The 26,332-nt window shown below is 44.0% G+C and overlaps 1 protein-coding gene and 1 pseudogene across 15 annotated transcripts in view; one reads left to right on the top strand and one right to left on the bottom strand.

Moving 5' to 3' along the window:
- FARS2 (phenylalanyl-tRNA synthetase 2, mitochondrial) overlaps positions 1-26,332 on the top strand; it is a 454,626-nt gene that overhangs the window by 31,929 nt on the left and 396,365 nt on the right. The window lies entirely within an intron of this gene.
- Positions 11,741-12,366, bottom strand: LOC131764596 (large ribosomal subunit protein mL48 pseudogene; annotated as a pseudogene).

The raw sequence follows: 26,332 nt of genomic DNA, 5'->3' as shown, positions 1-26,332 counted from the left end.
ATTTGTTAAACCGATGTGTTTATTGGGCAGCTACTATGTGCTTGGGTGGCGCTAGAGCTAGAAAGCTGACTGAATACACTGCTTGTCCTCCAGGAGCAGTAATTAGCTGGAGATTCGTTCGCAAGTATTTATGACGTGCCCAGCACCCAGCAAGTAATAAAGAAGCGTGCGTCTCTTTACTTGTAGTTGGTGAGTGGTGCAGATAAGCGTAGAGGCTGGGCTCTGAACCCAGCCTGGGGCTTTGGGAGGTTGCGGGGAGTGGAGGGAAGGTGAGGCTTCCTGAAGGAAGTGAGGATTGAGTGCGTGGGTGGGTGGAAGTGAGCTGGCTGAGGAAGGGCGGGATAGCAGGGACCCTCGGAGACCTGGCCCTGACAGGGCAGAGTGTACGTGTCGGGAGTGCATTCAGCAGTGAGCTGTGTGCGTGGTGAAAACAGTACACCGTTCGCCTGGAGAGGTAGGGTGGGCGAGGTAAGTTCTGGGCTGCTGGGGTCCAGCGGAGGCACACAGCATGCTCCACGGGCCTTCCTGGGTTGCCCGGAACATAGACGTTAACTGAGGAGATTTTGGATGCACGAACGCAGTGCTTTCCATAGACGTTCTGTAGGACACAAGGTGCTTGGATATTAATAAATGCCACGTTATAAATAGGTCCTAGGGTCCAGTTGGTTCAGAAAAGATGAGATTAGAGTCCACTCTGTGTCCCTTTGTGCACGTCCCAGCAAACATTTATTTACCAAATAGTGCTTTACTATCTTCATGTCAATTGCCTTTCTCCCCTTTGACACCCCAGACCACTACCCCTGACATCCTCTTTTGTCTTTAGCTGAAGATGGCATTTAAGCTGAGCGCTTCAGCCTTTTTGGTGAGTTACTCAGGTTTCCTGGGTCTCTCCCATGTTACATGTTCTTAAACTTTTAATTTTTTCCTGTTAATCTGTTTCACGTCTATTTAATTCTTAGACCAGCCAGAAGAACGTAGAAAGGTAGAGGAAATTTCTTCCTTTCCAACACAGGTATAGTTCAGGTACTGCTATGGAATTAGGATATAATAGTGACCAAAACAAACAAAAGGGTTTACAGTCTGGTGGGTCAGACAGATGTCCATCAAATAATCACGTAAATAGATATAAATTTAATTGGAAAATGATCTGGTAAAACAGTTCATGTTTTAAGGCACGCCAAGAAAAATTTAAACAGTTTTTTTTTTCTCTGCCCGTCGTTTGGACCTCCTCCCTCCCCTCTGGTGTGCCTTGCGCGTCTGCAGTGTGCATTAACCAGACCCCCACCCCAATGGCAGAAATGCCTGCTCAGCCATAAAGATAGTTTTTCTCCTGGTGCCAGCCATGTGACTCCTTAGAAGATAACATTCATTTCTCAATCCTGTATGGGGTCACGGTGATCCATGCCTTGTGCTTGTACATATCTTTGGTGAACTTTATGTACAATGCAAAGTATCATTTCCCTTAAAGATAACAATTGGTATAGAACAGGCTGGGTCAATTGACCTGGGGTTATACTGGGCTGAACCTAATGGAAGTTCTTAGCTTAAGTACATACTTATGACCTTATTACTGTCATTAGTTGTATAACTTATATTCTGCCTATTTTACAAGATTATTGGCTTTGCATTGTCAAATGTGTGACTTAGTCTCCCATAAAAATAACGATGACTAGGCGACTTGAAACGATTGACTAAATATGTAGTTCTGTAGGATCAATGATGGTAGTACTAGTTAAATCAATCTAGAGTTGACTTAATGTATAGGTTAGGATATGCTAAGGTTAAATGCAGATACTATACCGTTTTATATAAGGGCCTTGAACATCTGGATTTTGATATTCATGGGGACCCTGGAACCAGTCCCCAGCCCATACTGAGGGACAACTTTATTTACTATGGAGGTACCGATGAAATACTCGTAAAGATAGAATAGGGTATATAATTAATTGTCATAAGATGTGAAAATTCTAGAAGTTTCTCCTCCAGTCTGTAATATTTTCCCTCTCAAGAAAGGTTTATTTTTTCCCCCTTTAACTTCTATTATTTTAAAGACCCACTGGGTCATTTAAACTGGTTCAGTTCTGATGGACAGAGTGGCGCTGCATACACCTTGCTTTCGTGCCGTCTCGCAGTTGCCCTGCTTTGCCCACGAGAGGTGCCAAGGTGTGGCCTTACGAAGATGGGGCTCTTGTTCCATTATGATTTAAGAGTTGCTCCAAAGACCTGCTCCTGCTTTCCTTGTACTCCAAGTTATACAGGTAGCAAGTTCTACTTCTCAGTCATAGACTTCTAATTATGAGTTTCTGTTACGATATGAATATTTAGGCTGGAAAGCAGCTGTCATCCAGAATCTTACGGGCGTTTCGGGTTTACTGCCAGCTACCTGGGAGGACAGAACAGAATGAGCAGAGTGATGGCCTTAGGGAAGAGCCGGTGGGACGCTGGCCTCACCGAGGGCTTTCCCGGCTGCCCCCCGTTCTGCAGTGACAGCAGCCCCGCTGTACAGGCCTGTGCGTGTATTCATAAGAGCGCGCGGGTGACGCATATACACTTTACCTGCTTGAAGCTGATGCACACTTTACCTCTGGGATGGATTCTCTCTACCAGTTGATTTAGAATCTACTCCAGCTTTCTCTTCCCTTACCTGCCAGGCACTGCTCTTCTCAGGGACAATTGCAAGGAAGAAGAGACTGGGATTTTCCGTCAGCGTGTTTGTCACAATTTCAGTCTCTGCTACTACGTGAAAATGTGGGTCCTCCCACCTCTCAGCCAGAATTTCTTCCCTTTCTCAGTTCTTGTTCTGTTTCTTGTAAGTTTTTTGAACATGTCGGTGAAGGCACGTTTGAATCCTTTTGGTGGAATGAATTTCCTTATGCCAACGTCTGAAGAGCACACATTCCGGGACCCAAAGCATAGACATATGAACAACTCTGTGCACACACACAGTGTTGGAGAAAATGCAGCTGTTTACACTAACACTTCAGTGAAATGAACGGCAGAGTCCGGCCTCTTCCCTCTGCCTTCCTGGGCTTGGCTGGCGGCCCCGAGGGTGCTGTCCCATTTCTGGGAAGACGTGCACTGAGGTTACGGGTTCAGTGGAAGGAATGCCAACTGACTGTCCACCGAGAACACATCCCGTGTTCCCTCGTCACTTCCCCGCCTCCTTCGATTGTCATGTTGAGAGACAAGCCGTCTTGCTGCAGGAAGGCGTTTGTTGGCAGCACTGCAAACATCTGCATCCTTGTACGTCGATGTAGCTCCTAGGCGCAGAGCTCGAGAAGTTTGAGCATTTACCGCAAACGGCTTTCACCTTTCTTAGTACTCCTTTTTCGTTTGGCTCTTCCTTTTAGGTTAATAAAGAATGTTTCTATGTTGCTTGGCTACTTCAGAGACACATTAGCATATCCGGTCCTTCTGGACATCTCATCCCCTCGTAAGCTGGCAGCTCTGGTGGATGTTTTGAATTTTCCCCCCTCTGTCAAAGGGGAAGAGGAATTGCTGACATACACTGTGTGCCAGAGCACTTGAAGCAACTCTGTTTCCAGCTTTTATATCACAGCTAAGGAAATTGCCAGTCGTGCATTGTTAATTTTGCTCCCTGATGCTAAGTGCACGTGATGGGTCTGCTGAGTGCTGCCCCTCTGCCGTCCAGCAGCAGGCGGGGACTCGCGAGACCCCAGCCGCTCTGCCTGCCTCCCCGGACAGGGGCGTTCAGCTGTGTCCTCCCTCCAAGCTTCAGGAGCACGAGATCACGCAGTTGCTGAAGAGCAGGGGCCACAAGCGTTTCTGTTTGTTTATCGTAGGGCACATGACCTTCCTGTAGTTCAAGCAACAGGTTCTAAAAAAACGAATGTCAGAACTATTTTGCATACATTTTCAGGTTACCTATGGAAAAAATATGTCCACTTGTTTTAGGAAGGTGACTCACGATTTATGCTTTGTGATAAAATATTTCAAAAATTCCAAAATATTTTCCTTATTAAGCACGAAGAGAGAGATGAAAGGCAGATGACCAAATATTTCTAATATGTGCAGTATATGTGATGGATGAATTAGCTATAAAACAGTCATCGCTCTAGTAGTAAAATGTCAAAAATTGCCAGTTTAAAGAAGTCCAAAGTTTAATAAATATATGAAGACATTATAAACATCACTAGTAATCAGTGAAATGAATATAAAAGCATACATTTTAAAGCATCAGATTGGCAGAGATGAAAAAACAATACTCAGTGTCAGGGAGGAACTGGAAGTGTGACGTCTTTCTTATCATAGGTATGCTTTTTAAAGTATTAGGACAACTTAGAAGAGGCACATGCTTTTTTGACGTGACGGTTGCCCTCGTCCAGGATCGCTAAGTACGGCATTATTTATGTCACGTGACCATCAGTGGGGCGCTTACTGGGCCCGGTCCCTCTGAGCTCTAACTCAGTGCATCCAGGGCTTACACTTCGCCCCAGGGAAAGCCCAGGTTGCTGTGCTGGTGACCGAAATGACGTTTATTCTGGACAGAACGATCACAGATTCTAGAGCAGGGGCCCTGGCATGTTGTCAGAAGGAACGCTTTTCACTTCCTTCCCATCAGATCACTCACACCTGCACAGGGCCGTCCTGGCCAACGGACTCATAAACAAGTTGATAGAAGGTAACTCTTTCGCAATTTGAGGTAGACCCGCTGGCGCGGTATGTTTAAGTTTCTGTAGGATGCCGATTTCCAAAGTCAGTCATGTACTCTACCTTATTCAGTTGCTCCCAACATTAGAGTGAAGTTCCAAAATTATGAACATCTAGAATGGACTCACCTCTGTCTCTAAATCGACTATAATTGCTGTCCGGCCATGGTTGAGGTGCTTGTGAACTGTTTTGAGTCATAACGTTTGTGATACCAAATATACATTTTTTGCTTCCAAATTTCTGGACACCAGCTGGGTGTCCTGCAGTTAAATTCAATTCTGTACTGACTCCCCGGCGTTAGCGCAAACCCTGTAGGTGAACGGCTCCGTCCCGCCAGACTTCCCCTCCTTCAGATGCTTGCCACTATCTGGGTCTCCACCTGCACCTTTCACCAACCAGCTGTAAATCTTTGGTTTCCATAAGCCCCTCCTCAGCCTCAACAGAACTCAGAGAGTGCTTGACTCAGTATTGCGGGTTTATATGATGAAAGCTGTAACTCAGGAGCAGCCAAATGGAAGAGCTGCGTGGAAGAGCGTGTGGAAAGGGGGGGCCGGGTGGGAGGCCGGGGCCTCTCCACCCTCCCAGCACTGCGGTGCGCCCACCGCCCGTGTGTGCTCCGAACCCCATAATTCAGAGATTATTATGGAGGTTTTATCATGCAGGCATGATTACAAGTACAGGGATATTGTGGATTAGAAAAAAATCAGAAACGTGGTGTCAAAGAAGTTTCATGTTCACTAACAGACCTCTTTGATTATGCCTCCAGGCTCCCCCAGAGATATCTTCATCCATTAACTCTGATGGGGTCGTTAGATTGGAATAGTAAGAACGTGTGAGCATGTGAACATATGTATGTTGTAACTTCTAAAAGACTGTACAGATGTTAGCATTATTAGGTCAATACTGTTCGCTGATCATCTTACTAAAGACTGTCGAATATTTTTGGGACCATCATTTCTTATGAGCTCTGAAATTTCCAGGTATCTACCTCAGTCAGCCATCTTTGGATAAAAGATTTAATTTTCTCTCTTGTATTGTTTAGTTGAACTAATCGTGGTGGTCTGCAGTTTAATGTCTCCTCTTTCAAAGTGTGTTTACTAGGCGGATGAGTTGTAGTTTTAAAGTGCTTTGTATGTAGGTACTCAGAATGAGAGATTAACTGGAGCCCACGTTTCACATCTTCTGGAAGCATTTAAATGTCTCTGCTTTCACCATGTCCAGCCTGCCCTGCTGTGCCTGTTTTACTCCTTAGGATTCACTGATCACAGAAAAGGGCTCAAAAAATAGTGCTGTCCTGGTGGCTGGGATTTCCTCTTATCTGACCCTGAACGTGAGTTAACTTGACGGATGTTCATCTCTATGTTACTTTGGCATCTTAGGACCAAGAGTGGAAGGTCAGATACAAGGGCGTATGTAAGGGAGAGCTGGGGGTTAGCTGCGCCACTCCCACGTTGGTTGGTACTGGGTCACAGTAGGGTTGGGTCTAAAGGAAGTGTGAGATCAATATGGACAGAAACGGACCACAAAACAAGGTGTGGGGAATATTCCCTATGGTCCAGGCGAATATCATAACATTGGCTGCTTCTCAGGGCAGGTTCTACCCCTGTTCCTGGTCTTAAAGGGGACGTTACTCTGAACCCATTGTCCACTGTTACCAGTGTAATTTGTGGTCTCAGAACTTGTGTGAGGATGTATGTGTGGTTCAGTGAAAATCATGTACAGTTTCTTCAGACCTTATGTGCCAGCTATTCGGCAAATGACTTTAAATACATTATTTAGTTTTCACAGAGACTGTGAAATGGGTATTCTTCACCCCCATTTTTCGGACAAGAAACTAAAGTCCCGAGAGGTAACACGATTTGTCAGGCTCCAGGTTAGGTTTGCAAAGTACTGGAGCCAGGAGTCAAACCCGGGACTGCGTCACTCTGGTGACCGATGGACCCCGCGCACCGACTGTGTGGAGAGCCCCGGGCGGACGCCAGAAACGCGCAGAAAACTAGGCCGCCTCCGCCCCGAGGAAGGTGACGCGCCGTCCTCGTCGGAATGCTAAGGGGGTGCCAAAGTGACTTAGTTAAAAGCGCTGCATAAATGCATGACATTATACCCGGTTGGCGGCGGTTTCCTGCCAATATATGAAGCGCTAAGAATCAATGGGAAGAAGTATATGGTTATAAAACAGAAATGAGCAGAGCATAGGAAGACAAATTGGAAGCGTGGAGTGTTAGAAAACCTGCAGATTTATTTACGTGAAGTTTGGAAGATGCTACTCTAGCAGTTTCTGGCTGGTTTTGATGATTGAGGCTGTACCCAAAGTAGCGGAGCTACCCAGATTAACTCAACAGCGCTTTGCCTAAAAGCGTGCTCTCTCAGAGAACATTACTTCCGTGCCCTGAAGGCCGCGCACCTGTGTTACATTGGGCAAAAGATGCTTTAGGGTCAGAGAGGAAATGCAAAGGGAGGCAGTCTTACGCGGTTTCAACACCATTCCTCGGTGTTCTGCCTGTGAGGGCGCGCCTGAGCTCATAGTGATGAAGTGTGAAGGGCAAGGGGGCGTCAGTGCTCACAGGGGAAGACGGTTCCAACTGGGACAAGGGATTAAAACCACAGTGGTTCAGTAATAAGGAATAGAGGAGAGCAGATACTAGATTTGCTTTTATTCAGCAAAGTGAATAATTCTGAGTTGACTCAGTTCTCAGGTTTATAGGCCAAATCAAGAATGCTGTACTAACATTGAGTTTCTGATATGATTTTTAAAATTTAATCCAAAATACCTGGGGTTTTTTTTTTTTTTTTGGTTTGTTTTTTGGGGTTTTTTTTGGTATCAGTAACTTGTAAAATGTACCATTCTACTTTTTAAAAATTGTCTAGGCATTTTCTTTCACCAGGTACTTTTTTTGTTCTGTTTTGATGGAATTCTGTCAGTGAAATTAAAGAAAACTAAACCATGTGCTTGGGAAGAGTCAATATTTAAGTGATGCTATGTATGTATTTTGATTTTACTTGAAACAGGTGGGAAGGGAGAAGAAAGAAATTTGTGCGTAGAACTCACCCATTGTGCGCCAGGCACCCTTTTAGATGCCATGTGTATATACATAGTGATATATTTATATGTCTATATCATGTCATCTCACTTTGCATAGCATTTATAACCATTTTGCAGATGGCAACATTGTGCTTCCAAGAGATTAAGTGACTTGCTAGTTAAGAGACAGGTTTAGAATTTGAACCCAGGACTTTGTCTTTCAAAGCTCTTGTTTTGGTTGGTGTTTGCTGCTGTCTCCATTTTGAAAAGACTGAATTGCATGTATGAGAGGATTATAGAACACAAAGTGGTGAAGTTGTAGTGTTGCTTCCGATCTACTTGTTTTGAGCAACACGACCATATTAAGTAGATGTTTTCAAGAGGGTTCTAGAGTGAGTCTAGGAAATGTGTGAGCAGAGTTCTGCCTTGCTAGGTTGTGAGGCTTTTTTCAAGGATATAATCACCTAGAGCGGAGGAGGGTGCCTTTCTGCATTGCTGGTCTCTGCTTATAATTGATTTTTAGAAATTTTTATTGGCAGCTGTTACTTGTGAAACCGTGCTGTTTGGCGGCCGTTTTGCTTCACTTGTCTGACTGGCCCCTTGGCATTTTGAGCCATGCCCAGCGAGCTATGAGACCAGCAGCACACCACCAAGTGTCTGCTGTGACTTTGAACTCTGCCTTCGCTCATCTGGTCTGTGCACCATCTGCTGTGTCTTCCCCGATCCTTTCTGGCCCTCTAGACTTAACGCATCCATCACTGACTGTCCACTCGGGACCTCACCTCTCCCGTAGAAGCATCCCCTCCCGCACCTCTGTGGGATTCTCTGGCTGTCCTCTAGTTAATCATGCGCTCCTTCATAAGTGTATTTCTCTGTGTCACTGTGACTCCTGCGGAGCTCTAGCTTCATATATTTTAAACTCTTTGATGCCGTGGATGGTGATTTGAACAACAGTATTTTACACAAAGTAGGACTTAAAAAAAAAGCTCCTTACAAAGTATTTCATGTGACTTCGTTTTAGTAAACTCTTTGACAATACAGCCGTAAAATGGTTTGATCATGCACGGTGTCACCGAGTGCAGGGAGCCTGACACTTACACATCGTTGGTGGGACTCCTAACCAGGGCACTCCCGTTGGGGACATCCATTTGGCCCTATCTGTTCAAGTTTAAGACGCATAAACCATTTGACCTTGCAACTCAGCTTTTAGGAGTTTATCCTAAAAATGCTTTTATGTATATGCAAACATGTGAACAAGGGTGTTGTTTATAGATTTATTCATTTTAGCAAGATAGTGGAAAAATTTAAACGTTCAATAGGGAAGTGGCTAAATACATTGTGGGGCTTTCATGTGATGGGCCGCTCTGTGCCGTGTAAAGAACGAATCAGGTCTGCGGGCGCTACTGGGCTTCTGCGGAGTGTCTTCCGTATAAATTAACTGACAAGAATAGGGTGCAGAGCAGATGCTAACATGTGTGTAAAAATTAAGTCTGTGGGGTTGGGGGGTACATGTGTGTGTATAGATGCATACAGTTGTATAGCATGGAAACTTGCTTATGGGGCGGTCCAGGAGGCAGTAGAAGTTTGTTTTTCACTGCTTACCCTTTCATAACATTTGAATGTTATTATTATGTATGATTTTTCTATGAAAAATATTAGGTTAATTTTTTAAAAGTCTGGTAGTACAGACTTAAAATTCCCAAGTCTGTTGACTTCACAGTAGATGAGATAATGTGTATATAGAGCTTAGCATAGTTCTAGATATAATAATGGGTTTTCAGTAAATTAGCACGAGTGGTGGCCACGGCAGAGATGGTGGTGGAGTAGTACGAGGGTGTCAGAACTTTATGCTGAAGAGCCCCTTGTGACTGAGAACAGCTCATGTGCCATCCGCCGTCTCTGCCTCGCCTGGGCATTTGAGTTGTCTTAAAGAGGCCGTCTAAAGCGTGAGATAGTGTATGGTTCTGGTGCTTTGGTTGAAAAGATAAAGTTAAAAAATAGTGTTTTTCTTTGTTCTTTTCTGTATTTCCATGTTTGTTTTTTAACATAAAATAATGGTGTATCTCTTAATGTCAGAGAAAAAAATTAAAAACGAATGTGTCTCCTCAGGGTAGAAGCAATTATTCAGTCAAACTTTGCAGTCTCGACAGATGAGGCGCGTCTTCTTGTGGTGGGGAGCCTTGTCCGCGGGCCTCTAGCTCCGGCGGTGTAGAAACCCCGTTTCCAGAAGAGGCTTTCTCTCCGTGAATTAAGGTTAGGATCTGATGCTGCTTTTTGATGATTTCCATCACGATTTAGTGACTTCTGTGAGGTCATTGGAACAGAAGGCGGCTTCTCAGTCACGCGCCATCTGTTGCCTCTTGACCTGCGGGAGCGTCAGTCCCCAGCATGTGTTACTGTCAGCAATTCCTGCTTCCTATGCAGCGTCCTCATCTCGGGTCTTTATTGCTGTCAGGGATTCACACGTGTGCAAATTCCTTGTCCATCTCAGTTCGGCCCCATCTGATCCTTTGTGAGGACCAGGGCCAGAGAGAGGAACAGGCGCCCTCTTGGAAACCGCGGCCAAGGGAAGTGAGGGTGACCAGGGGGGAGAGGTCCACGCGCGACCCGCAGGGAGACCACGTGCAGTGCTTTGTGTCCATGGTACTTCTTCAGAGTGTTGCAGCCTTCGGGTTTGATGGGCTGTATTCATAAGACTATTAATAGATGTGTTTTAACCTTTGTCTCCCACAGTTAGGTATTGATGTTGTTTTGTTTGAACAATATTAAAAATCTAGAATTGATTTAATTAAATGCACATATGTCATTCAGATAGAAACTATTTCAAAACCTGCTTCTTTTTTTTTTTTTTTTTTTCTGTTCCAATAAACCTTTATTTACAAAAACAGGCAATGGGGTTTTAGAACTGGATAGAGGTTGCACAACACTGTAAATGCATTAAATACCACTGAATTATTCACTTTAAAATGGTTCATTTTGTGACATGAATTTCACCTCAGTAAATTATTATTATTATTTTTTTAAAAATTATTTATCTATTTTTGGCTGAGTTGGGTCTTCGTTGCTGTGCGCGGGCTTTCTCTAGTTGCGGCGAGCGGGGGCTACTCTCTGTTGCGGTGCGCAGGCTTCTTCTCATTGCGGTGGCTTCTCGTTGCTGAGCACGGGCTCTAGGCGCACGGGCTTCAGTAGCTGTGGCTCGCGGGCTCTAGAGCACAGGCTCAGTAGTTGTGGCGCACGGGCTTAGTTGCTCCACGGCATGTGGGATCTTCCCGGACCAGGGCTTGAACCCATGTCCCCTGCATTGGCAGGTGGATTCTTAACCACTGCGCCACCAGGGAAGTCGCAATAAATTATTTTTCAAAAGCAAATAGGCAGTTGATGGGATTTGGCTCACAAGTAGTAGTTTTCTGACACGTGAGCAAGATCAACCTTTAATTCTTTGCTTAAACTCATTCCAGGCAACCCTGATTTGCAGTTGTGTAACATCTACCTGCATACTTACGACAGGTCATTCACTACTCCGCAAGGTACTTTTTTTTCACTTATGGACAGACGCTGATCCTATCTGGAGGGTTTTTTCCTATACAAAATATCCCTCCCTATGCCTTCTATCCACAGAGAGTTTACTCAGGTTATGATTGTCTCCTTCACTAAAGGAACTCCATGCCGGGTTGATTTAAAGGATGAGTTCACTCTGATTGGAGAAATACTGGAGGGGAACATGCTTATGTGCTAAAGCAGCAGGCAAAGAGACACTGAATCCCTTAGTTAAAGATACTCGACAGCGTGGAGTGACTTCTCTCGTACGCACACACGTCCATCATCAGCAGATTTTTATTAGATGGAAGATACCTAGGTCTGGCTCAAAGGAAAGTGGTGACAATTGTCAGGCACCCCTGCACAGGGGAGAAGAGGCACTCCTGGGTGTGGAGGTGGGTGCTTACGACACTGAGGGTCAGGGCCTCCTGCTTGACCTCGGCCGCCTGGGGAGCTCCTCCCCTTGGCACTCCTTATCACCAGTGCTGGCCTGGGAGGGTCTGCAGTGCGTTAGTTCAACTTGGCTAACGGTTCTTCCAGTTCTGGCCGGGCTTTGAACCTTCCCTCGAAGTCTTCTTCAGTGTGCTCCGTCACTGACAGTTTGACTCCTTCAGGAAGATTGCTTTGGATAATTTCCGAGAAAATCTCTGCAAATGTAGCGCTCAGACCGCTGATCTGAACCACTCGCCCATGGGTGGTAAGAACTGAGTCCAGGAGCATTTTTCCGCCTTGGTCCTGCAACTGCAACACCTCCATGGTTTTGGTGTGGGCCTCGACTTTAATGGAGAGATGGTTGCAGAGGTTGTGAACGTATCGGGCATAGCTCTCTGCCAGGGCCATATCGTATGCAGTCAGGTGAATGTTTCAAACCCCATGTTCATAATCTGTCCCCAGATTAATGGGTCTCACTTCCACTTTTCCCTCTTCTTCTTGGGCTCTTGTGCTTTAGCTAGGAGCTTGTATCTTCCAGTGCCACGCGCGGCCTGTGACCTGGAGTGCCGGCGGGTGCGCCCCAGAAGGCCACCTGCAGAGCAGAGGGGGTTCTTTCTTGAAGTTCTGAACCTCAAGAGGGAAAAGGCTCCCTTAAAAATGGTGTCATTCCTCAGACACAGCGCCTTTGCCAGAGCTCCATTCATCCTCTGCTGCATCGCGGCCTGGAATTGAGCCCGCTGAAGATCGGCCCAAGCAGCCACGGCCCCTGGGCGTCCGAAAACCAGTCCTGCTTCTTCTGAACAAATAGGTGAAAATCAACATGTTCCTGAGCAATCAGAAATTATGATGTAAACCATTTTTCTTTAATATTTTAGCAGTGCTTTTAGGTGACATACAATTACATTGGGTGACTGGATGTGTAGAACTGTCATGAATTAGTTTTTCACTATTACTACCAGAGATTTAAGTTTATGGAGAAATTGGGTGACCGGTCATCAAAGCAAATATAATATTTAACAAAGTAGAAGGTAAAAAAATTTAATATTTGGTATGTAAATACAGACTCATTTTTATTTAGTCCCGTGGTCGAATAGTAAGTGGTGGTACTTTTATATACAGTGAGAGTAGTCACCAGAGGTTGCCTAGGCATTTAGCTCCGTTCTTTTCATAGCTTTGGGACAGGTGTTTTGCCTTTTGCAGAGAAGAGAGAGACAGGAGATTTTATTGTTCGGACTGTGCTGAACGCAGAGGTGCTGTCCCCGCTTGCTGAGTGTCCTTCTAGAGCAGATCTAGGGAAGCAGTGGGCCTGCTGCTTCAGCACAGAGCTCTTGTGAGACTTAATATGAAAAAATGACAGAGGCGTAAATGTAGTTGAGCCATTAATTTTCAACGTTTTTTCCCGATCATGTTTTCTTTTTATTGTCACTCACCATCTGGTTCTATAAGAATGAAGTCACTGGGCACTGCAGTCGCTGATCTTCATCGCCTCCTGAAAGGAGTTCATGGGGGAGACCAGGAATGAGGCGCCCTGTGCTCTGGGGAGGCTGGCAGAACAGGCCTTCAGAGAGTCGGACCTTCCCGGGAGCAGAGCTTCTGAGCCCCAGTCTTGCATCTCTTCGTGGCTAGAACAGCGCTGACGTCACTAACGGAGACGTGCGCTCCTCGTGACCAGCAGCCACCTTCTGCCAGCCTGTGTGTGCTCAGCCGCACGCCCCCCCTTCTCCAAAATCACACACATCCTGACTCCCCCCTGCCCTCTTCGGAGCAGCTCCTCGGAGCTCTCGGAGAGGCTGTCTCCTGGACTGTGGTCCTCATTTTGCCCCAAATGAAACTTAACTCAAAACTCTCACGTTGTGCATTTTTTCTTCAGTCGACTTTATTTATCAGATACTATTTCCTCTGGGATTAAGACAACCCAAAAGGTAAGGTTGTTTTGGTAAGAAAGCTCAGGGTGGAGGAAAAATATCTTAGTTCTAAATATATCATTCTCGAGCTATACTGATAAAATAAGATGGGCTTTTTCTCTGAAAGAACAAAGATGTGGCAGTTGATGGTTTTTAAAAGTCTCAGAGATTTTATTTCATACCCTTGTAACTGGAAGCTGGGAGTCTTTTCAAAGTGTTTCTCATACCAAAGATATTTCTTCGTGTGTATGACATCTCATAAATCTATGGGCAAATAAACTATTTTCAAAAGCCCAGATTTGTTTTTGAAATAAAATATATGCTTGTGTTTCCCAGATCTGTATTTAAAATGATGCAAAGGGCTATTTATATGGTGTCAGATGCGGAAAACCATCAGCATTTCAAAGAGCTGACATTCTGTGCCAGAGCTCAAGCAAACAGTGGCTGACTCTATCGTTCCGTGCAGAAATGTTTCCCAGTTGTTTTTTAACCTTTCAAATTTTGTGATATTTGTAAACATCAAAAGTCTTACATTTTCATGGGGTCAAATATATTTATCTTCCGTTTATTTTATTTACTTGCTTAACAGTCATTCCTAACGCCAGATCAGTTGAAAAATTACCAATATTTCTTCCATTTTTTTAAAAACAATTCTTTAAGAAAAATTCTTTTTTTAAAAAATTCTTTTTAAACATAATAGAACTCTCTACGGTCTATTTTGGCACATGGGATGAAGTGAAGATCAGATCATTTTTATCCCAACTACTTAGTCAATTTGTTAACACTATTTCTTATATATGCTATTTCTATTGATACATTGGTTAATGAGAATATATATTAAGTTTTAAAATATCTCAGAATCTATTTGCTCTGTCAGTTTTTGTGCCAGTTTTCATTATTGTTGTTTTCTTCTTATTATTTTTCAAAAATTCCTAGCTTCTGTCACTTGTTTAATTTTTCAAATGAACTTGGGAATTTTTTTTTTTTTTTTTTTTTTTTTTGCGGTACGCGGGCCTCTCACTGTTGTGGCCTCTCCCGTTGCGGAGCACAGGCTCAGGACGCGCAGGCTCAGCGGCCACGGCTCACGGGCCCAGCCGCTCAGCTGCATGTGGGATCTTCCCGGACCGGGGCACGAACCCGCGTCCCCTGCATCGGCAGGCGGACTCTCAACCACTGCGCCACCAGGGAAGCCGTGAGGATTATTTTTTTTTAAGTCTTTCTCCTAACCATCCCCCTCCTCCCGTAGAAATTTCTATTGGGAATTACATTAAAATAATTTGAGTGGAGCTGGCATTTTATACATTCAGTCTTTCATACATACAAGGCATATCGCTATTTATTCTGCTCTTCTTTCGTGGTTCTTTGTAAATTTTGATAATTTGCTTCAGACAGGCCCCTCTCTATATTTGCTATAATAGAAGATGTTTTTCTCCACATAGATTTATTTCCTGTTGGTTATTGTTGGGATTGAAAAATGCTATTGATTTCTAAAATTTTAAAATTCACTCCCTTCAGCAAACTATTATTTCTTCTAATAGTTATCAGTCAACTCATCTGAGCGTTTTCTAGACAGACAGTTGTGTTGTAGCCAATAATACTATGGTTTCCTCCTTCCAGCAGTCATGCTCCATTACTTTGTCTTATGTTCTTTTATGGGCTAAAATCCTAAGATTTTAAAAAAATGATCGCTTGTAAAGTACCTGTTCTCTGTTAGAAATGATTTTGTAAGTTACCTAGAGACTGCAGGTTACCTTTTGTTGTGTAGAAAGGTTTTTGGAAATCAACACATTTCCTTGTTTTGAATCAGTGGTATCTGTTCCTATTTTTGGTAGAATAAGTACAACTTTAGGGAAAACTGTTAAAATAGAAGCCTTGAAAACTTATTTAAAGCAGATTTTTAAATAGATTACTGTATATTCTTTTTATTTTTCTAGGTGAAAGCTTGGTGATACTGGGAAAGTGAAATTCAGAGTTAAAAAATAATGATTTCGGTGGTTCTAAACTAAAATCCAACTTTTATGGATAATTGTTTTAATAGACATATTGGTAATTTTGTAGCTCAAATTTTGCTTCTGTCAGTAATAGTACTGCCTATAATCAGTAGACTAGATTGTTGATACTGTTGGAAGTAAGGAGTGATCAGTGCTAGTTTTGTAAGGTGTAGAGCACAAACTAGTGATGTAGAGTTTGATGCTGTCTTATCTTTTTTGTTTGTTTCAAGGAACTGGCTACCCTCTCTAGATAAAATGCTTCTGTAGTAAGCTGTTTGTACACCTAGTGAACAGACCCATGGTTTCCTTCTCTGTATTTGAGTAACTGGAATGTTCTTTTTTTTTTTTAAATTTTTGGCTGCATGGGGTTTTCACTGCTGCATGCAGGCCTTCTCTAGTTGCGGTGAGCGGGGGCTACTCTTTGTTGCTGTGCGTGGCTTTTCATCGCCGTGGCTTCTCTTGTTGTGGAGCACTGGCTCTAGGCGCACGGGCTTCAGTAGTTGTGGCACGTGGGTTCAGTAGTTGTGGCTCGTGGGCTCTAGAGCACAGGCTCAGTAGTTGTGGCTCATGCGCTTAGTTGCTCTGCAGCATGTGGGATCCTCCCGGACCAGGGCTCGAACCCGTGTCCCCTAAATTGGCAGGCGGATTCTTAACTACTGAGCCACCAGGGAAGCCCTGGAATGTTCTTCTGATGCCAGTTTTCATGTCATATTTCTGTGATCTTCTTTTAAGTTTTCTATCCCTTCCCCTCATCGCCTGGACAACCTTTAGACCTTGTGGTCTTGGTATCTGGGATTCTTTACTTTTTTCCCTCTTACCTGTGCACGCTGAGTTAATCAGTTTATGTCCTATAACTGTCCAGTTGACCGTGAGGCATCACTTTTATACCCTTATGTCCATCTTTGTCTCAGTTGCATTGTATCAGCACTTACAGTTTTCCATCTCCGCTCATTTTTAGAAACAAATATTAGTAAATATGATGCAATATTTAAATAACGGCACAAATAAATGTTGCTTGGCAACATCGAACTGTTGCTTGCTGTGCTTTACTGTGATGAAGTATTGGGATATGTGTGTCCATCAGCTGATGCATGGAAATCTCGGGGAGGCTCAGGAAAGGTGGTTTGAGCGTATATATCCCTTTTCAATGTTTGACAGTGCTGGCTGTCTGAAAGTCATGCCGTAAAGTGCTGGAGTGCCCGGCAGGAATGTTGCGATCTCTGTTAAGCTGAATCTTTTCTGGGTCTCAGTTTTCTCTCCTGCAAGATGACCAAGCTGGTCTTTATGATCTTTAAGGTTCTTTTCAATGTGATACTGTGATTCTACGTGGGCCATTCAGGTCCTTACACAGAAATTGAGTATTCTTACATAGATATAATAAAAGAAAAAATTTAAAAAACCAAGTTTATTTTATTTATCCCTTTTTTTTCCAGCCCAGTACAGATAGGAAACCGGTAGTTAATACTGTTTATGTTCTGCCTTTCTCTTAGCTCAAATAATTGAAGGTAGCTTACAACAAGGATATAAATTTATGGTAAAATGTAAAAATAAAGAGGACCAAGCAGGGAAATAGAAATTAAAATGGAAAAGAACCATCTAGAAAGATGACAGGCCTGTTGACGACCATGAGGGCCTGCAGGTGCTGAGGGTGTCGGCAGCTAGAGAGAGGCAGGTCGGTCCTAGGGAGGGGGCGAGCTCGTGTGCAGGGTGCTGGTCGTGGACCCTGTCCGGAGCCAGTGTCACGGAAGCCCCTGCGTTTCGGTTTGTCTGTGTCTGCGGTCGTGATTCTGAAAGGCCGCCGCCTCTGCCCCCCGCGGAGAGCCTGGCTGCGGCTGCAGGTACAGACCTTGCTCCCCGGGGGCAGTGCTGGCTCCCCATCCCCTCGCTGCCCCGGGGAGGGCACCGGAGATTCAGGCAGTACAGGGCGCAGGAGACGTCGCCGGCCCGGAGGGGCAGCGGCAGGGATTTGTGGCAGCACGGGGCCTGGAAGGAGAGCCTCTGGGTGGGTGACAAACCTTTCTCTGTTCAGGGCGGCTGCCTGGCCTTCCCTCGTGTCTCGAGTAGCCCGTGGTGCCCTCTGGAAGGCGCTCCGCCTCGCTGTCTGCTGGGCAGGAGGGCCTGGCGTCGGCTGTGAGCTGGTGGCGTAGGAGGAGCCCGGGTTTCGCGTGACCGCAGCCTCCATCTGTGTCGAGGGACGTGTTGCGACAAAGGGTAGACTCTGCCCCGCCTGCCGGAAGCAGTGCCGTGAGGCTGCTCTTGGTCCGACGGTGGAAGTTCATCCGTTCCCCCAAGTCACCGCAAGGCTGTGGGCTCTGGAATTGGACCTGGGCTTCTGACTCTCACCAGGACTCCTTTTTCCTGAGAGCCTCATTTTCCTTTTCTACAAAATTTCCTTCTTGAAGTGTGCTGATGACTAGTCGAGGTGCTGCCTGTGCCATGTGTGCCCCGCTAGCGACTCAAGCAGTAATAGTCATCATAATGTCATTGTGGTGGTTCTTGTCATTATTCACCTGTTCTCCCACCAGGCCTTTTGCAAGAGGTGTCAGTAAAGCAATAAGCAGCCTTCAGAGATGTTTTTCTTTGATCCGCCGTAAAGGTGAAAACTCTGTGAGGCAAGCCGGGCTTCCATTTTGACATCTGAAGGTGCCGGGAAGCCCCGGGACTGCGGAGGCCGTGGGGCGGCTGGTTTCCGGGAGCACGTTTGTCAGCGGCGGCTCCAGGTAGGGGGCGCGTTGGCTCCCGCCCTCCGCAAGGTCCACGCTCGGGGCCCTTTCAGTAGCAGTTTCAGTTCAGTGCCCGCAGTTTCTCAGACACGCACGTGCAGACGAGGTTCACGTGTTCCTCATTCAGAGCCGGTGATAGAGACTCAGAGAGGAGAGGATTTTCAGCTTAGTGTTTGAATTTGGTGTTTGAGAGGAGCAGGCAATTAAATGCTGTAAGGTGGTACAGGAGAGCGGCCTGCACTTTAAGAATGTTCCTTTTCCTCCGTTCTCCCACGTCACCCTGAGATTTTCACATTTATATTAATTATCTCCACAGCTCATGGGGTCATACAGTAGAATCTCAATTTGAAATAAACGTCAAAATCAGAAAACAGGCCGATCATCCTTCACAGGCGGCTATGAAGAAAATGTGCTTCTGTGGCTGAAGCATTTTGTCATATGAAGCTCAGACCCTATTTTTCAAATACCTGTTACCAAAATAACTAGGACATCTCATTAAAGACCCTGGAGGGTGTTGGGATTGTGGCAGGACGTGGCCATGTGGAAGAGTGTGCCGTGGGCCGGCAGCCCCCGGGCTGGTCCGCCTCCTGCTGGCTCTGGGGATGGCCTGTCACCCGGAAGTCTCTCCCCCAGCTGGACCCACGCTTCTCACCTGGAGAGGGGTCTTCAGTGTCCTCTCCAGTGTTCATTTCTATGAGTGTACAGAGGAGGCACCACTATGCATATTTTACTCAGCCATTCCTGAAAAAGGTAATGGTACTTTGTTACTCACTCAGGCTCTCGGTGCTTGTGCAGAAAACATTCATCACTACCCCCAGCAGTGATTTTCTGTGTGTGTGTGTGTGTGTGTGTGTTTCTTTACATCGTTGGCGTCCTTAGAATTATTTTGCATGAAATGCCAGTTTATAAGATATATAAACGTAAATGCTGCGGTGTCATTAGGGCCTGCACCCCACTTTCCTGAATTTTCACCCCAAGCCTCTTCCATAGAGCCATAGGATTTGAAAACTAGACCCATACTCTTGTGTGCACCATTGTATTGTTGATGTAGTCCCATTTTTACTTTTTTCTGACTTTTTCATTTCATTTTGAAAAATCAAGCATACGGTACAATTGGAAAAATTTTACAAGGAATTGCTGAATAGCCATCACCTGGATTCTTACCATTAACCTGTTAATAACACTCATGTTGCCACATAATCATCTGTCTGTCCCTGTGTCCCTCCAACAGCACATCTTTTTTGGTGTGATAGATTTCAAAGTAAGTTGCAGACTTTCCTTAGATGCATATAATTAGCACGATCCTCTTTTTAAGGTAACATTTACATACAGTGAAATGCACAGGCCTTCATTCATTGAGTTCTGACAGATGTATATACACCTGTGTCATTCAAACTCCCTATCAAGATGCAAAACACTACAAATGCCCCAAAAAGCTTCCTCGTGCTCCTTTCGAAGATTCGTCTCCACCTCCACCCTCAAAGGAAGGCACTGTTCTGAATTTTGTCTACTGTAGACTAGTGTTATCAGTTCTACTACTTCACGTAAAGGGAATCATTCAGGATATTCTCTTTTGTGACTGGTTTCTTTCACTCATCATCATGTTTCTGAGATGCATCCATGTTATTGTGTGTATAGTAGGTGTGTGTGTATGTGTGTGTGTGTGTAATGGTGTTCCCGTGTAGGAACACACCACTGTCTGTTTATCCATCCTCCTGGTGATGAACATCTGGGCTCTTTTTGTTTTGGGGCTGCTATGAGTAAAGTTACAATGAATGTTCTCATACAGATCTTTCTGTAGACATTTTCTCTTGGTTAAATACCCAGGGTTCAAATTATTGGATCCATTGCCAGACTTTTTTCCGAAGCGCTTGTATCATTTTACACTCTCTCAGACAAAAGTGTTTGTCTGACCCAGTGATGTCAAGCACTTCTACATGTGCTTATCAGCCATTTGCATATCTTCTGTGACTGTGACTCCTTGTCTTTTTATTATTGAATTGCAGGGGTTTTTATATGCTACAGCTGCCGTGTTCATGTTTTACGAATCTTTTCTCCCAGTCTTTGGCTTCCTTTTAATTTTCTTAAAGATGTCTTTTGAAGAACAGAACATTTTAATTTTCAAATACAATCTTGCCAATGGTTTCTTTCATGATTATTGCTATGTTTTAAGAAACCTGTGTCCACTCCCAAGTTACGAAGATATTCTAATATGTTTTCTTCTAAAAGCTTCACCTTTTGGTCAGTAGTTTTTTGATGTATCTTGAACTACTGTATGTATATACTGTGAGGTGGGGACTCTGCCTTTTGGCCACTGCTCAGCATGATCTGCTTCCGTTTCCCTGGCTGACTAACGTGTACACACACTGATGGCCGCGCACTGGTGCTTCCTATCCTTTCTTTACCCCGCTGCCACAGATATCTGCTGGGCGTTTATTACGTGCTAGGTGCTGGGCTTGTTTTCGGGTATATAGTGTTGAACAAAATAAATATAAATAATCCATGTCACCATGGAGGTGGTAGTCTAGTAAGGATAAATAGACATTAAGCAAATGAACACAAATGCTTTTATAGTCGAGGCTAGTGAAGTCCTGTTTGTCTTAGAAAACTCACCTTAAGTCAGTATTTGAAAACCAGACATTGTAAGCCACCATATCAGCTGGCTAAAGAAAATCATGTGATCATATCAGTTGATATGGAAAAATTATTCCACAAAATCCAGTACTCATTCAAGATAAAACTCTCAGCAAACTAGGGATAGAGGGGAACTTCTTCAGCTTAATGAAGGGCATCTGTAAAAATCCTCCAGTTAACATCCTATCTAATGCTAAGAGACGGGATGTTTTCTCCCTAAGATTGGGAACAAGGCCAAGATATCTGCTTTCAGCATTCTTGTTCAACGTTGTATTGGAAGTTCTAGCAGCTTCAATAAGGCAAGAACAGGAATTCAAAGCCATTCATATTGGAAAGGAAAAAAGAAAACTATCCCTGTTTGAAGATGATATGATTGTCTTTGCAGAAAATCCCAAAGAATGTATGAAAAACAAAACAAAACAACTCTTCTAAAACTAATAGGTGAGTTCTGCAAGGTCTCAGCATATAATATCAACAAATAAAAATCCATCACATTTCTGTATGCTAGCAACAAACGTGTGGGAACCGAAAGTACAGACACAAAACTATTTACCGTCACTCTCAGGAAATAGGACTATATTTAACAAAACATGTGTAGGAGCTTTATGCTGAAGATTATAAAATGCTGATGAAAGAAATCAAAGACCTAAACAAAGGGAGAGAGACGTGCTCACAGGCTGGAAGACTCAACATAATGAGGTGTCAGTTCTCTCTAAATTGTTTCGTGCAGTTACTGTGAAAATGCCAGCAAAGGTTTCTTTTTTTTCCCCACTTAAAGTCATCCCGATAAAGTACTAAAAATTATCAGCCTTATTAAATATCAATCCTTGAGCACTGCCTTTTAAGAAATATACATACAAGTTTTAGTTTTAGAACAGTTTTAGATTTATAGAAAAATTGGGAAGGTAATCCAAAGAGTTTCCACACCTCTCACATTGTTTTTCCGGTTATTAACATCTTAGATTAGTCTGGTGACTTTGTTAAAATTAATGAATCCATACTGATACATTATTATTAACTGAAGTTCATACTTTCTTCAGACTTCCTTATTTTTACATGATATCCTTTCTCTGCTCTGGAATCCCGTCCAGGATTCCACTTGACATTTGGTCATTTCTGTCTTGAGCTGGACAGTGTATTAGATTTTCCTGGATTGTGATGACTTGGACAGTTTCGTGAAGTACCTGGTGTCAGATATTTTGCAGAATGTCTCTCAGCTGGGATTTGTGTGAGGTTTTTCTCATGATGAGACTAGTGTGATGTGTGTTTTGGGGAGGACACCCACAGAGGTAAGGGCCACCCTCATGCATCATATCATGGGCTCACTATCAGCTTAGCTGATCACTGTGGCTGTTGGTTTGATCGCCTGGCCGAGGCAGCATGTGCCAGTTTTCTCCACTGTAAAGTGACCCTTCGCCCTTTCCCTTGAGAACCATCAAGGGTTTTATACATAAGCATCTTCTAAAATTTATATGGGGGCTTTCTTTGTGGTGCAGTGGTTAAGAGTCTGCCTGCCAATGCAGGGGACATGGGTTCGAGCCCTGGGCTGGGAAGATCCCACATGCAGTGGAGCAACTAAGCCCATGGGCCACAACTACTGAGCCTGCGCTCTAGAGCCCACGAGCCACAACTACTGAGCCAGTGTGCCACAACTACTGAAGCCCATGCGCCTAGAGCCCGGGCTCTGCAGCAAGAGAAGCCCGTGTACTGCAACAAAGAGTAGCCCCCGCTCTAGAGAAAGCTCGCGTGCGGCAACGAAGACCCAGTGTAGCCAAAAATAATAAATACATAAATAAATTTATAAAAATAAATAAATAAAACAAAATTTATATGGAAAGGCACAGGTCCTAGAATAGTTAAATAATTTTGAGAAAGAATAAAGTCAGTGGAACGATTGTTATGAAAGCCTGCAAGAGCTACAGTAAACTAAGGCAGAATGGTATTGGTGGAGGGACAGACACAGAATAGAGAATCTAGGAAAAGCAATTTAATGGAGGAAGGATAGGCTTTTCAAAACATGGTGTGGGAACAATTGCACGTCCATTGGCAAAATGATGAACTTTGGCTTAACTCTCACACCTTATATAAAAATTAACTCAAGATGAATCATGAACTTAAATGTAAAACTATAAATCTTTTAGAAAAAAACATAGGAGAAAATTTTTAGGATGGAGGGCTTGGCAAATAGTTCTTAGACTTGACACCCAAAGCATGATTCATAAGAGAAAAGAATTGATAAGTTGGACCTTCAAATACAGACTTTTACTATGCTAAAGACCCTGTTAAGAGGATGAAAAGATAAGTTTCGAGACCGGGAGAAAATATTTGCAAACTACGTATTTGAAAAAGAAACAGCATCTAAAATATACAGAATTTTTGAAATTCAACAATAAAACAAAGAAACAAAAAATAGTGCAATTAGAAAAGGGAAAATACCATGAATGGACATTTCACCAAGAAGATCTACACATGGTAAACGAGCACATGAGAAGATGTTCACTATCATTACCCATTAGGGAAATGAATATTTAAACCACAAAGAGATATCACTACATACCTATCAAAATGGCTAAAATGAAAAATAATGACAACCCCAAGTGCTGGTAAGGTTGTAGAGAAACTAGATCCCTCATACATTGTTGGTGGGAAGTAAAAGATGCAGCAACTCTGGGAAACAGTTTGGCAGTTCCTTATGAAACCAAATATTCAGCCACCATGTGACCGAGCTATGCATTCTCGGGCTGTTTACCCTGGAGAAATGAAAACATATGCTCACATAAGAATTTACATACCAACGTTCATAGTAGAAACCACCAGCCGTCCTTCCAAGGGCATATGCCTGGTCACACAAACTGTCGCACATCCACAGCATGGTGTAAAGCAAAGACTCTCCGTTTCTTCCTTCCTTCTGATGTAGGGAGAAACCCAGTTCGTCCTTTCTGCGTGTTTGTTTATCCTGTGTGTCTACTTCGCTTCACTTCTGACACTTCCGGTCCCCAAATGTGTGAAGGTTCTCAGACACCAGCTGGGTGTCCTACAGTTTCACTCACTTCTGGCACTGAGTACCCGGAGATAATCCCAGATCCCACCAGTTAAGGGCTCAGCCCCATAGCATTAGGACTGCCCCCTCCTTTTTAAGTTAACTTAACTGTAAAGTATTTTATTTCACAAGCCCTTTAGAGTTGGGTCCTTAGGCTATTTCCAAATGGGAATTCTCACTGTTTTTGTTTTGCCCTATTCAGTCACTTAGAGGCAGTGCACTTTCACCATCTCTATAAACAATCAAGGACACCGAGCCTAACAGACTCAATCTCTGGCAGTAAAAATGGGAAAACAGCTTTTGGTTTTCTCCACTTGAAAGGTAGGTCATCAGCTGTCGGGATGTTCTTTGAAGGTGACTGATTTCTGGGAGGAAGCCTTAAAAAAAGTAAAGCTCGTCTTTCAGAAGGTGAACCCTGATCTTTAAAATCGAAAATAAAAATGACACAAGTGTGTAAGGCCCACTCTGCTCAGGTACTTGCTTGCCTCCGCGCTGGTGCTTTCTTGGTGTGAAGGACGATGCAGCTGGGACCACGAGGGAGCACTGGGTGACCGCTGGAGGAGAAGGGGGCCTGCTCCCTGCGGAGAGGGCGTCTCTGGGCCGCGTTTTCCCGTCTGTCAAATGCCGTGGTTGGGCTAACTCCAAGCTCCCTCTGATTTTGGATTTTTAAGTTTTTTTGAAATATTTAAATACTTTCCTAACTAGCCACAGAGGGCGCCATCCTTTCTACTGTTGGAGCCGCTGTGGGGGGGGGAGGCCCTGGGAGCCTGGAACCAGGCTTCTGAGCGCCTCCTCTTTGCAGCTTTGTTTTTCTTTTAAGTGAATTTTCGTAACAACAGTAACAGGCATATATTCTGGTCTAAGTGATAGGATATTTTCCACACCTCAGTAAGTTACCATCTGCATCGTATCCAGGGAGTAATTTTCTACCCATGTCATCCTTCTGGTGTGCAGCCCAGGTCTGGGAATAAGAAAAGGCCATTTCCACCCTTCCGCACTCAGACCAGGCACTTTATTCCTTAGGTCCGCACCCAGCCTTATTCACACTTGGTATTCAGTTCCAATGAGCTGAATTGTTTTGCTTCCGCGAAGCCTCAAGTTCACAGAGGATGGCAGAGCTTTCAGTACCACTCTTACAGTGGTAGAGGATCTGCTGGCCAATGGAAATCCAAGAAGGAGGCAAACAAATTTAAAAACAACAAAAAACTGTATGATGGCCCAGAATAGCCATAGCCTTTCCAAAGGATGACCATTGTCATTGAGAAAAGTTTAAATTTTGTTTATCGCCTCTGTTAAATACTATAGTAACATTTCACGGTATTTCTGTACCAGTGGTTCTCCAGCCTTTCCTGGCATCAGAATCCCCCTGAAGCCTGCCAGCCCTGCCCCAAGTCCCTGTTTCCTGGGTCAGGGGTGGGGCCAGAGTCTTACTTCTAACAGCTTCTCTAGTGATGGTGGTGCAGCTGGTCCTGGGACCACACTTTGAGTGCCACTGTCCTACCTAAAATCATCTGCAGTGTTGTTTAAAATCGTAAGTGTAAACGTCCTATAATTAACTTACATGTAAAGCTCATTGCTTACTACATAATTATTTCCAAAATATCTTCACTTTGTATCATCCTCCCCATAGCGCCCTCCTTAGGGAACCTAAGGTCATGGGATTTTTTTCTGCTTTCAAATGCATAATCCTCTGTGCCATTCCCTCCTGTGAGAGTCTGCTCTCAGTTTCTTCAATGCAGAGAAGCTCCAGATATTTGTGATTCTTCCATTTTTGAATTCATTTGTTTCTACTTTCATTCTTTCTTATTCTTAATTTTATTTGGTTGTCATTTTACTATTGGAACCCAAAGCTTAGTTTTACTTTTTTTTTTTAGATTACTAATGTACTCAATGCCCTTTTCCTGAGCATAGGTCATAAATTCCTCTCTGTCACACACACCCTACAAAATTCAAAAGGTTATATGACGCTGTATAGTAAAAAAAAGTTTCTCGTCTACCTCTGTCTCCCAGCCACCCAGTTCCCTTCCTTGGAGGCATCTACTGTTAGTAATTTCTTGACATACATTCAGTCTTTATTATTTACCAAATTTGTATTCGTGAATTTGCCTAGTTGCTAGAGTTTATTTATAACCTCAAAATCAGCACTCCTGGGGCTTTCATGGTCATTTGAGGACATGCGCAGAACATCACAAATCAGAGTCTCCTACCCACGTGTTCCCAGCGGAGGTCGGACAAGGAGGGGTGGTCTGCCTTCTCATTTCAGCGCCTACGTAGATAAGTATCTTCTTTGCCATCTATTTAGTGCCGTGTTTTTTGTATTTTTGTGCTTTTTGGGGGTGATTTTGCTGTTTAAATGCCCCCCAGGCCTAGTGCTGAAG

The sequence above is a fragment of the Kogia breviceps genome, chromosome 10 (assembly GCF_026419965.1).
Source record: "Kogia breviceps isolate mKogBre1 chromosome 10, mKogBre1 haplotype 1, whole genome shotgun sequence".
In the NCBI taxonomy this organism is placed as follows: Eukaryota; Metazoa; Chordata; class Mammalia; order Artiodactyla; family Physeteridae; genus Kogia; species Kogia breviceps.
This window is presented reverse-complemented; position numbering and strand designations above follow the sequence as displayed.